At 41.9% G+C, this 12,188-nt stretch overlaps 1 protein-coding gene across 2 annotated transcripts in view; it reads left to right on the plus strand.

Annotated features, from left to right (window-relative positions):
* ABHD18 (abhydrolase domain containing 18) overlaps positions 1 to 12,188 on the plus strand; it is a 159,166-nt gene that overhangs the window by 99,263 nt on the left and 47,715 nt on the right. The window lies entirely within an intron of this gene.

Genomic DNA, 12,188 nt, shown 5'->3' on the forward strand with positions numbered 1-12,188 from the left:
AAAGGACCTTGTCTCTTGTTTTACTTTAATGTGTTACTGTAGTTCCTCAAGCAGTGCCATAACTCATTTTAATAAAGGGATATAGGATATAATTAAAATAATAGAACTATGGAGTTTGCTAACAAACTTAAAGTTTATAAATGTTTTTAAAGTTGTATTTTTGAGGTTAATGTTTGCAGTGCAGTGGTGATGTTTTTCCTGATGTAGCTGTGCAGGACTGGGTACTAGGAGGACCGACCAGGTAATTAAAGTAAACGTTTTGACTGGTCTGGTGTTACTTTGTCCTGCCTCACAGTGCCTATATAGTACCCAGTCCTGCACCGCTACATCTACAGCAACCCTCGCTCAGGCCCGCTATCAGTAAGATGACGAAATTGCTAAATTATTTCCTACCTAGTGATTCAAAGCACCGCCAACAGAAGAACAAACGGGAACACATGGTCAGTTTGCAGTCACAGTGTGCTTGCGATCCAACTGCCAAACGCTGGGGGCCAAGGAAGAGATAAAAGCTACTTATGCACATTACTCTAACACGCTATGAGAATGACTATGTAAAGCATCTGACCCCTAATAAAGCTTCCAGTAACGTCACATGAGCTACGCTTCAACCAATAGGATGAGAGTAGATTATTGCATCTAGTTCTGTAAACAGCCTGCATGTCGTGGGAGGGGGAGGAGTAAGGTGGCGCCGTTGTGCAAAGTAGTCTGCATGCCGTGTGAGAGGGGAGGAGGAAGATGGCGCTGCAGCGCTGAACAGTGTGAGGCTCAGCATAACAACTAATATATAACCAACTAATCGATAATGAAAATCGTTGACAACTATTTTCATTATCGATTTTTATCGATTTTATCGCTAAGTTGTTTGAGCCCTATGTGCATATCTGTTACCAATCTCCCAAAGTGACCTTTTACTTAAATATTTTCTATTGGGGGCGGAGCCAACTGTCGGAGCGGATAGACGCCATTCTTGAGAGCTCCGACCGGACAGAAGATAAAAAAACTCTAAAATCGGCTAGATATCAGCCTATCTGACTTCCCACACAGTGAATCTAACTTAGAGGACCATGGTGCACTCCTGATAGGGTGAATTTTGTAACCGGCGTCAGGCAGCTGAGACTGAGGCTAGATTGAGATAGACCATGCCGCAGGCCCTCCCAGCGCAACTGCGTGGCCAGCAACACTAAAGCAGGTAGTGATACACAATAAGACCTGCCAGTGCTGTAGAAGCAGCGAACACATGGCATAGAGGGGAACCGGCCCGTGTAGCCGGATACAGCAGGCTAAGGCAGCACCTAGAAGGCTTTAAAGAGCCGTGGCTGAGACCAGCAACATCCATCTCCTACAGCCATTCAAATCTGTGAGATACAGTTCAGGGCACCATTGGGAGGGACTTCTCTACACCCTGCAAGCCAAGGCTATAATCAGAAACAGTATAGCTGAAGTATACTGTCTTCAATCTTAACGTGGAAGGCCTTTCAGCAGCAAAGGCTCTTGGCCTACACAGGCGTCCATGTGGCAGAGCTTCTGCTGCTAAGCTGCGACTGCAGGAAAGAGCAGGGACCTGAAATTCAAGCTTGGTGAGATCCTCCATATACTCAGATTTTTTTTTACACTTTGTTGATACCTGCCATCCCCCAATACCCCTAACCCAGGCACTTTATAATGCAGACTTTGATCATTTATAGTCCACCTGTTACCCTCACTCTCCAAAACCTATAACAGTCCAACTCCCACTCCCTCCAAGGAGACTGCATTCAGGACACCAGAGAACTCTTTTCCCATTCCCACATATCTGCCATTGGTCCTAATTAATCTTAGCATTGCATAATAAACAATTAAACCTGTGAGCCTCTGTGACCACCTCATCCTTTCCCGCCTGGGTTCTGTCAGGTGCGTCACCTCCACATTCCTTTTCCCCTTCCACTAGGTCGTATCCCCCTTTTCTCTGAGGTGAGGGAGTTGAGACCTTGGGTATTAGCGTGACATTCCCCAGATACAGACTGGGGAAGCACGTAATATTGTTCATTTACATTCAATCTGTGTTATTTGTTCCTTCAACTGTTGCTGTTGTTCTGTTGTGATAGACAGGCACTGCTTGCACACCCCTCTCCCATCCCTTTCCTGCTCATTCGCTCTCAGTGGGTCACTTCCCTAAAACCTTTTCCCCTCCTGGCAAAAGGTAGTATCCCCTTTCCCTGGGGGTGAGTGGTGCAAGTAGGAGACCTCCTTATACTGATACTATACTCTGGGTATTGGTCAGTATCTTTGCGCAAATAGTGTACTGTATATTGTATTTGTGACCTTAGCGGTGTAACATTGGTTAATCTGTCATCATTGTCCTGTGCAGCGGTTCTCCCCCTCTTCTCACCCTTTCCCGCCCTGCTAGTCTGAGCGGGTCATATCTCCATTCCTTTTCCCCCCCTGGAAGGGAAGTAGCACAAATCCCTGAGAGGAGTGGGTGGACATGCCCTGTAGTCTAACTATCCTACGCCTTCTATTCTCAGCGGCACTTTGTCGGCACCCAGGATCTTTCTACCCTTATACCTCCCACCCCAGAATTCGGCCACTTCATTTCCAACTAGCCTGGTCCACAAAAATTCCTTAGTAACACATGGAGTCCATTCAACCACTTCATGTAAGATACTTCTAACACACCATGAGGTAGAGGTGCTGATGATATGCCATCCAGCCCCGCTTTAAAGGTATATGTGTAATATATGTATATTTGAACACTTGTAGACCTGATTTCACTGACGAGTTAACCGTGTGCATACCTCTAAAGGACACTGTAGTTCCTTGTGAATTGTCTTGTGCCTAGGAGACCTTCAGTATGCCTCATTCAGCTAGGAAGCATACTAAGACCCCTTTCAAATCCAAGAAAACGGTCTATGACCACTTTACCCAGCCAATCAAAGAGCCAAACATGGAGGCTCACAGAGAATTGAGCGACCTTGACTCGCAGGATGAGGAGTCTCAGTCTAGTACGCACTCCACCATATCATCTCAACATTTCATCACAGAATCTACACTTAAAAAAATGTTGGCTCTGCAGACACGTTCCATAACCCAGGAAATTCAGTGCAGCTCTGCTGAGCTCAAGAAAGAAATCTCAGAAATTGTAGAGAGAGTGGGTGTGTTGGAGCGCAAACAGGATGACATAGCTGTTAACCAAACAAGCCTACTTTCATATTCGGAATGCCTGGCTGACCAGATATCACAACTGGAGTTTAAATTGGCGGATGTGGAAGATCGGGCCAGACGCAATGATTTAGTGGCATTCCAGAAAGTGTCACTCCTGCAGAGTTACACGACTACTTGCAAGCACTATTTAAGGAACTTGTGGGTTCTCCTGAGGGTATAACAAGCACCATGGAACGAGCCCACAGCGCACTCCGCTCAAAAGCAGTGGCACCAGACAAACCAAGAGATGTGATAGTATGTTTCCACAGTTTTCTATACAAAGATACACTGATGCAAGCTGCTTTCAAAAAACAGTCTATCACTGAAATGTTTAAAGATGTCCAGCTCCTGCCCGATCTCTCGGCCCATATCCTCCAACAACGCCGACAGTTTTAGCCTATTGCCTCCTCTCTCTGCAAAGCCAACATAAAATACAGGTGGGGCTACCCTACTAGACTTATCGTCACCAAAGACAACCAAACTTTCGTGGCTTCCTCCCCTCCTCAGGGACTTTCTCTCCTCACATCCTGGGGGCTTTCCTCTGAGCTTTCACCTTCACAAATGCCTACTCACCCTAGGTTATGAGCCTCTGCGCCAGAATGGATAGCAAAAGTCAGAGATTAAAACGTCCTAGGTTGCACCGGCGAGGGAAAGAGGGATAAAAGTGGAGAAATGGATGATAGGAGCGCTTTGGGACTAAGTAAATATCCTGCTGCTAATGAAGTTTAGCCCTCAAATTAAACTGAATGTGCAAAGAAGAAAAGAATTAGCAGCGCTAAAAAAGCGCGGATATACTGAAATATATAAAAAAGCGGTTAATACCCAGTTTATTTTAAAATGTATGAATTATAAGTAATACAACTTAAATCCTTAAAAATAGGGACGTCTCCCAATCTAGATTAGAATCACAATAAACAATTCAACATTTGTGAAAATACTGGGCAGCTTATTAGCACAATGTTGCAAACACGTATAGTAATATTACGGTAGGAGCGTGTTCAGTGCAATAAATATCCACCAAACTATTTCCACAATGTAACAAACAAATTTAAAACTTAATATATAAAATGTTACAATGCAATAAGGTTACACCGGATAAAATAACAGGGATACTTTGTAAATGGATACCAAAAAATCTATACAGGTACTATCAGTGTGGATTAATTATATCAGGCTTAGTGTCCATATATATATATATACAAACAAATTGGTCAAACTCTGTAAATCAATGATTCCCTTATTTTGATGAATAGCAATGTTCACATTACCCTCAATGGGTTTACCACATTCAGATGGATAATATAGAGAATGATGTGCCTTTATAAGTGTGAAATGTTGGTGTATTCTGCAATCCCCTTATGGAGAATATGAGAGTACACAATCCCCTCGGCGGGTTTACCGCGTCTAGAGGGATAATGAAAACAGTACCTTTCAGGTGTTCCCCTCGACGGCACTCCTGTCCGCGTCCAGAGGGAGAGTGTGAATCTTGTGTTAATACCTTAGTTACAGATACTTCTCTGGGAGCTTCTGTGTGCTGTTTACTTCCGTTCCTCTTTATCGGGCAGTTGATTTCCAAGAACTCTGGTGACAGTTATTCGTCACCTGACTCCCCTTTATGTGTTAGAGGTAGGAGGTCACGTCCTGATCCAAATAGTGATGGGCAGCTTCAATAATAATAGATTGTGTTATTCCAATGTCCTAGGCGCCTTTAGGACAAATGGTGTATATAGTACAAATAGGGAATCTCCTCTCGGTATCCTCAAATATATAATAAAAGTTCCAAAAGAGAGCCAAAACAATGGCTTAGGGTCTGTACTGAGTGGTAGCAAGTCCTGGTCCAGAGGGTCCGGACAACACCAGACGTTTACTAAATATACTAAGCCTATCCTCTAAATTTGATAAGCCTCTATCGGTCATCTCCCTAGATGCCGAGAAGGCTTTCGACTGAATACGTTGGGACTACCTATAGGAGGTCCTCTGGAACTTTACATTTTCAAGTTAGATGATGACAGCCGTCAGAGCCCTTTATTCCACCCCCACCGCTTCAGTTAGGGGAATCGGTTTATATTCTTCTCCATTCCTAATCTCAAACAGTACTAGGCAAGGCTGCCCTCTATCACCCTTATTGTTTGAATTAGCAATTGAACCCCTAGCTGAGCAAATTAGAACTGATTGTCAGATGAAGGAAGTCGCATTATTTGGAACTGTACATAAGATAGTCTTGCTCGCGAACGACATCACAATATTCTCCCCAGACCCTGTACATACCATCCCCAGGCTTATGAAAATCCTAGACTCTTTTGGAGCCCCCTCTTTTTATAAATTAAATCTTTCCAAAACATATATATAGATATATTTCACCCATCCATTTACAACATTTGCATTCTTGTTATAGCTTCACCTGGACACATAACCTTGTTTCACATCTAGGAGTTAAACTTTCAGGCAGTTTCGCCCTAATAATAAAAGACAATTATCTCCCTCTCCTGACGGAACTCAGAACCCTCAAAAAAAATGGAATCTGCCTCACATTTCCTGGCTAGGAAGAATAGCTGCACTAAAAATGTCTTTTTTTACCCAAACTCACATACTTATTTCAATGCCTTCCAATTAGAGTCCCCAAATATATCCTATTACAATTTCAAAGCGAATTGACAAAATACATTTGGCAAAATAAACCCCCCAGAGTGGCACACAAAATACTCCAAAGTCCTAAACAACCAGGTGGTTTAGTGTTCCCTTCCGTGATTAGGTATTATGAAGGTGCTATGCTCACCCATGTTGCGCAATGGGGCGTTCTCCACTCCTTGAGCAAATGGAGATCCATTGAGCAAGCCTCTTTAGCTCACAACATCCACCTTCACAATCTAATTTGGACCCCACCACATTGTCGTAGAAACTTAGAGATAGTCAACCCTATAGTTTAAGATTGCCTCTCTATGTGAGACAAACTTAGACACTACCCCCCCCCCCATAAAATTCATGGCTGGATTACTTACCGGTTTACCAGAAACACATCCCAATAAATGGTTTAAACTGGGCTTTAGGAGGGTCTCGGACCTTTGGTTACCCCCCACCACAAAACCAATTTCGCCAAATTGCCCAGCTTGGGGACAGCACCCAAGTTCCACAATACCTATCTTTTGAATATCACAGAATTAAAAGCTTCTTACTTAGTTGGGGCTTTAATTGAAAAAGTAGTGGCAACTCAACTGGAAGCCCATCTATCACGCCTAAACATATTTGATCCTTTCCAGTCAGGCTTCAGATGCCGCCACAGCACTGAAACAGCGCTAGTCCAAGTGCTAAATGATCTCCTCATGGCAAGAGACAAAGGTGATTACTCCATTCTAATACTCCTGGATCTCTCAGCTGCATTTGACACCATTGACCATAGGATTCTAATAGAGCGCTTGCAGTACATCTGTGGTCTAGGAGGCACAGTCCTTAACTGGTTTAAATCTTTCCTCGCTGGTAGATCACAGAGAATAATATCAGGATCAAGCTCATCAGCACCAACAGAACTGGCCTGCGGAGTTCCACAAGGAACTATCCTGTCTCCCATGCTATTCGCAATTCACTTACTACCGCTGAGGGACATCATTAACCGACATGGCCTAAGGTATCATTGTTACGCTGATGACACACAACTCTACTTCTCCTTTGCTCCAGATACTACAGACCCAGCATGCCGCATAAACAATTGCTTAACAGACCTCATAGAATGGCTGAATGCTAGCTGTCTCAAAGTGAACCCGGGCAAAACAGAGTTACTCTTGGTGAGGGGACCCCGGGCATCAAAAATATCCCACGATCACCCAACTGGCCTGGAGCTTGGAGGCTCTAAACTCGTTAGTTCAGCAAAGGTACGAAACCTCGGAGTGCTGATTGACGCTGGACTATCTTTTAAACAGCAGATTTCCTCCGTAATAAAATCTGCCTACTTTCACCTGAAAAACATAGCCAGGATACAACACTTAATTCCACCGGATGATATGCCAACATTAATCCATGCATTTGTATTCTCTAGGCTAGATTACTGCAATGCACTTTACTTGGGCCTGCCAAAATAAGGACTCCATTGCCTTCAGACAGTACAAAACGCAGCAGCCAGACTATTGACCAATCAAACTCGCTCCTGCCACATTACACCTGTTCTCCACTCCCTGCATTGGCTTCCAATTAAATGGCTAACATATTTTAAAATTGGCCTGCTGACCTTCAAAGCCTTAAACAACCAAGGCCCACAGTACCTGAAAGAGCTCCTGACACCCTACATCCCATCCCGTTCACTTAGGTCAGCCAACACATCCCTCCTCTCAGTGCCAAGAATAAGGACAAACTCAGGCTCCAGAGCATTCGGCCACGCTGCCCCTACTTTCTGGAACTCTTTACCGTGCGCAATCAGAGAGGCACCGTCCTTACAGACTTTTAAAAAAAAGCTAAAGACCCCCCTCTTCCATCAGGCATTCAGTCCGCTTATCTGACCTTCAGAAACTCCTAACTTTTATGTCTTATGTTGGTATATTTGTAAAGTGCTCACAGGGAGAAAAGCGCTATATAAATTGCAAATTATTATTATTATAATTATTATATTAAACCAGGGCTATCCCATCCTGGAGTCAAGGCAATAGACTTCATAGGCCTTTATCCACGCACTACGCACTCATTGGGGGTGAATCGCCCTTTGAACCACTGCCCCATCTTCAACGCTAGGAGACACTACTGGGAACCCCAATACCCCCACAAACTTAAACGTACTCTAGAACTGACCAAAAAAGCAATCCACTGTATAACTTTGTATGAGACCTATTATACAATTTTAGCACACTGGTACTATGTTCCCACTAGATTAACCAGAATGTTCCATAACGCCTCACCTAACTGTTGGCGTGGCTGCGGACAGAGAGGTAACACTATGCACATTTGGTGGGAATGCCCCAAGATTCGCCCCTTGTGGAACACATGCTTTCTCGTTCTTTCCAACATGGGTATATCCTTGTCTAAGACACCATCTTTAGCTCTCCTACATAAAGGTACATACACCTTACTGAAACACCACACATACTTATGTATATACCTCTTTACGACTGTCAAAAACTCCATAGCTAACTCTTGGAGGAAGGAAACCCCTCCAAACTGGTCTAGAATTCTTAATACTATTGCATACATATACACAATGGAAAAAGACGTTTTCTATAAATTGAATAACTCTGACCTCTTTGAATTTGTTTGGGCTGACTGGAAAGATAAATATGACACGGCATGGAAACCCAATGTTTTAATCACTGACTGGCATAGTTTCATCTGACAGTGACCGGATCTCTAGCTGGACCTCCCATCTTCTAGCTACGTAAAAAACGTTACCCCCCCCCCCTAATTTACAAACTCCAAATAAAGGGACTATTTAGTCATTTATCAGATTTATACTTGTATTTATTTACAATGTTCTTAAGTTGACAATTAAGAACCTAGTTACTAGGCCTACGATACCTCTGATATTGTTTTGAATGGTAAAAGACATGTAATACTTTTATTTTTTGTGTACTTATGTATCTTGTCTACTCATACCAATTTACTGTTATGTTTGTTGAAATCTCAATAAAAACTTTAGAAATAAAAAAAAAAAAAATATTTTCTATTATGTATATGTAAGAGCTGCAGATAAACATGTGTGTGTGTATATATATCTCACACACACACTATACGGTGCACACCTGACCATCATAACTATATTAGCATGTTGGACATCCCATTCTAAAATAATGGGTTTTAATATGGGTTTGGCCCCCATTTTGCAGATGCAACTTTTCTGTTAAGGGTTTGGATTGTGTTTTTGGGAGTTAGTGCATATTCAGCCAAAAGAGCATCTCTGAGGTCAGGCACTGATTTTGGACAAGAAGGTCTGGCTCTCAGCTGGCATTCCAGTACATCCCAAAGGTGTTCAGTGGGGTTGAGGTCATTGCTCTGTGCAGGCCACTCAAGTTCCTCCACATTAAACTTGTCAAACCATTTCTTCATAGACCTCACTTTGTGCACAGGTGCAAAATTATGCTGGAACAGAGAAGGGCCTTCACTAATCTGTTGCCACAAACTTGGAAGCTCCCAATTGTCTAAAATGTATGTATATCCTGCATCATTAAGATGACCCTCCACTGGAACTAAGATGTGTAGCCCAAACCCTGAAAAATAGCCCCAGCCATTATCTCTCACCCACCAAACTTTGCAGTAGGCACTATGCATGCCAGTAAGTAGCATTCTCTTGGCATCTGCCACACCCAGATTTTTCCTTCAGTCTGCCAGATGGTAAACGTGATTCATCACTCCAGACAGCATGTTTCCTCTGCTCCAAAGTCTAGTGGCAGGGTGCTTCACACCATTCCAACTGATGCTTGAAATAGTGCATGTTGATGTAAGATGCTTGTGTACAGCTGCTCAGCCACGGAAACCCATTTCAAGAAGTTTCTGACCCACAGTGCTTCCCGAACAGTTTGGAACTCTTTAGTGAGTGAAGCAACAGATAGGCGATTTTTACACCCACTTTACAAGTACTTTAGTACTTGGCAGCCCCCCTCTGTGAGATTGTGTGGTCTATTGTATGGCTGGGCTGTTCACTCCTGAACTCTCTTACTTCACAATATTAACATTTACAGTTGACAGGGTCAGACCTAGTAGTGCAGTAATTTCAGGAACTGACTTATAGCGTTTAAAGTAATTAGTCTCTTCAGTACGACTCATTAAACTGCCAATGTTTCTATAGAGATTTCATGGCTATGTGCAGGATTTTATGCACCTGATAGTAATGGGTGTGGCTGAAACACCTGAACTCAATAATTAGTTGATGACCACATTCCTTTAGTGTATAGAGAATATATATATATATATAAACATTATTTCTTTCATGTAATTAGCAAGAGTCCATGAGCTAGTGACGTATGGGATATACATTCCTACCAGGAGGGGCAAAGTTTCCCAAACCTTAAAATGCCTATAAATACACCCCTCACCACACCCACAATTCAGTTTTACAAACTTTGCCTCCGATGGAGGTGGTGAAGTAAGTTTGTGCTAGATTCTACGTTGATATGCGCTCCGCAGCAAGTTGGAGCCCGGTTTTCCTCTCAGCGTGCAGTGAATGTCAGAGGGATGTGAGGAGAGTATTGCCTATTTGAATGCAGTGATCTCCTTCTAAGGGGTCTATTTCATAGGTTCTCTGTTATCGGTCGTAGAGATTCATCTCTTACCTCCCTTTTCAGATCGACGATATACTCTTATATATACCATTACCTCTGCTGATTCTCGTTTCAGTACTGGTTTGGCTATCTGCTATATGTAGATGAGTGTCCTGGGGTAAGTAAGTCTTATTTTCTGTGACACTCCTAGCTATGGTTGGGCACTTTGTTTATAAAGTTCTAAATATATGTATTCAAACATTTATTTGCCTTGACTCAGAATGTTCAACTTTCCTTATTTTTCAGACAGTCAGTTTCATATTTGGGATAATGCATTTTAATTTAACATTTTTTACCTTAAAATTTGACTTTTTCCCTGTGGGCTGTTAGGCTCGCGGGGGCTGAAAATGCTTCATTTTATTGCGTCATTCTTGGCGCGGACTTTTTTGGCGCAAAAAATTCTATTTCCGTTTCCGGCGTCATACGTGTCGCCGGAAGTTGCGTCATTTTTTGACGTTATTTTGCGCCAAAAAAGTCGGCGTTCCGGATGTGGCGTCATTTTTGGCGCCAAAAAGCATTTAGGCGCCAAATAATGTGGGCGTCTTATTTGGCGCGGAAAAATATGGGCGTCACTTTTGTCTCCACATTATTTAAGTCTCATTTTTTATTGCTTCTGGTTGCTAGAAGCTTGTTCTTTGGCATTTTTTCCCATTCCTGAAACTGTCATTTAAGGAATTTGATCAATTTTGCTTTATATGTTGTTTTTTTCTTTTACATATTGCAAGATGTTCCACGTTGCAACTGAGTCAGAAGATACTTCAGGAAAATCACTGCACAATGCTGGAGCTACCAAGCTAAGTGTATCTGCTATAAACTTTTGGTATCTGTTTCTCCAGCTGTTATTTGTATTGCATGTCATGTCAAACTTATTAATGCAGATAAAATTTCCTTTAGTACTGTTACATTACCTGTTGCTGTTCCGTCAACATCTAATTTTCAGAGTGTTCCTGATAACATAAGAGATTTTATTTTTTAAATCCATTAAGAAGGCTATGTCTGTTATTTCTCCTTCTAGTATACATAAAAGTCTTTTAAAACTTCTCTTTTTTCAGATGAATTTTTAAATGAACATCATAATTCTGATACTGATAATGGTTCTTCTGGTTCAGAGGTTTCTGTCTCAGAGGTTGATGCTGATAAATCTTTGTATTTGTTCAAGATGGAATTTATTCGTTCTTTACTTAAAGAAGTATTATTTGCATTAGAAATAGAGGATTCTGGTCCTCTTGATACTAAATGTAAACGTTTAAATAAGGTTTTTAAATCTCCTGTAGTTATTCCAGAAGTGTTTTATCTCCCTGATGCTATTTCTGAAGTAATTTCCAGGGAATGGAATAATTTGGGTAATTTATTTACTCCTTCTAGACGTTTAAGCAAATTATATCCTGTGCCATCTGACAGATTAGAGTTTTTTGGGACAAAAATCCCTAAGGTTATGGGGCTGTCTCTACTCCTACTAATGTACTACTATTCCTACGGCAGATAGTACTTCATTTAAGGATCCTTTAGATAGGAAACTTGAATCCTTTCTAAGAAAAGCTTACTTATGTTCAGGTAATCTTCTTAGACCTGCTATATTTTTAGCGGATGTTGCTGCAGCTTCAACTTTTTGGTTAGAAGCTTTAGCGCAACAAGTAACAGATCATAATTTTATAGCATTATTTTTTCTATAACATGCTAATAATTTTATTGGTGATACCATCTTTTGATATCATTAGAGTTGATGTCAGGTATATGTCTCTAGCTATTTTAGCTAGAATAGCTTTATGGATTAAA

Source organism: Bombina bombina, chromosome 2 (genome assembly GCF_027579735.1).
Source record: "Bombina bombina isolate aBomBom1 chromosome 2, aBomBom1.pri, whole genome shotgun sequence".
Classification (NCBI taxonomy): domain Eukaryota; kingdom Metazoa; phylum Chordata; class Amphibia; order Anura; family Bombinatoridae; genus Bombina; species Bombina bombina.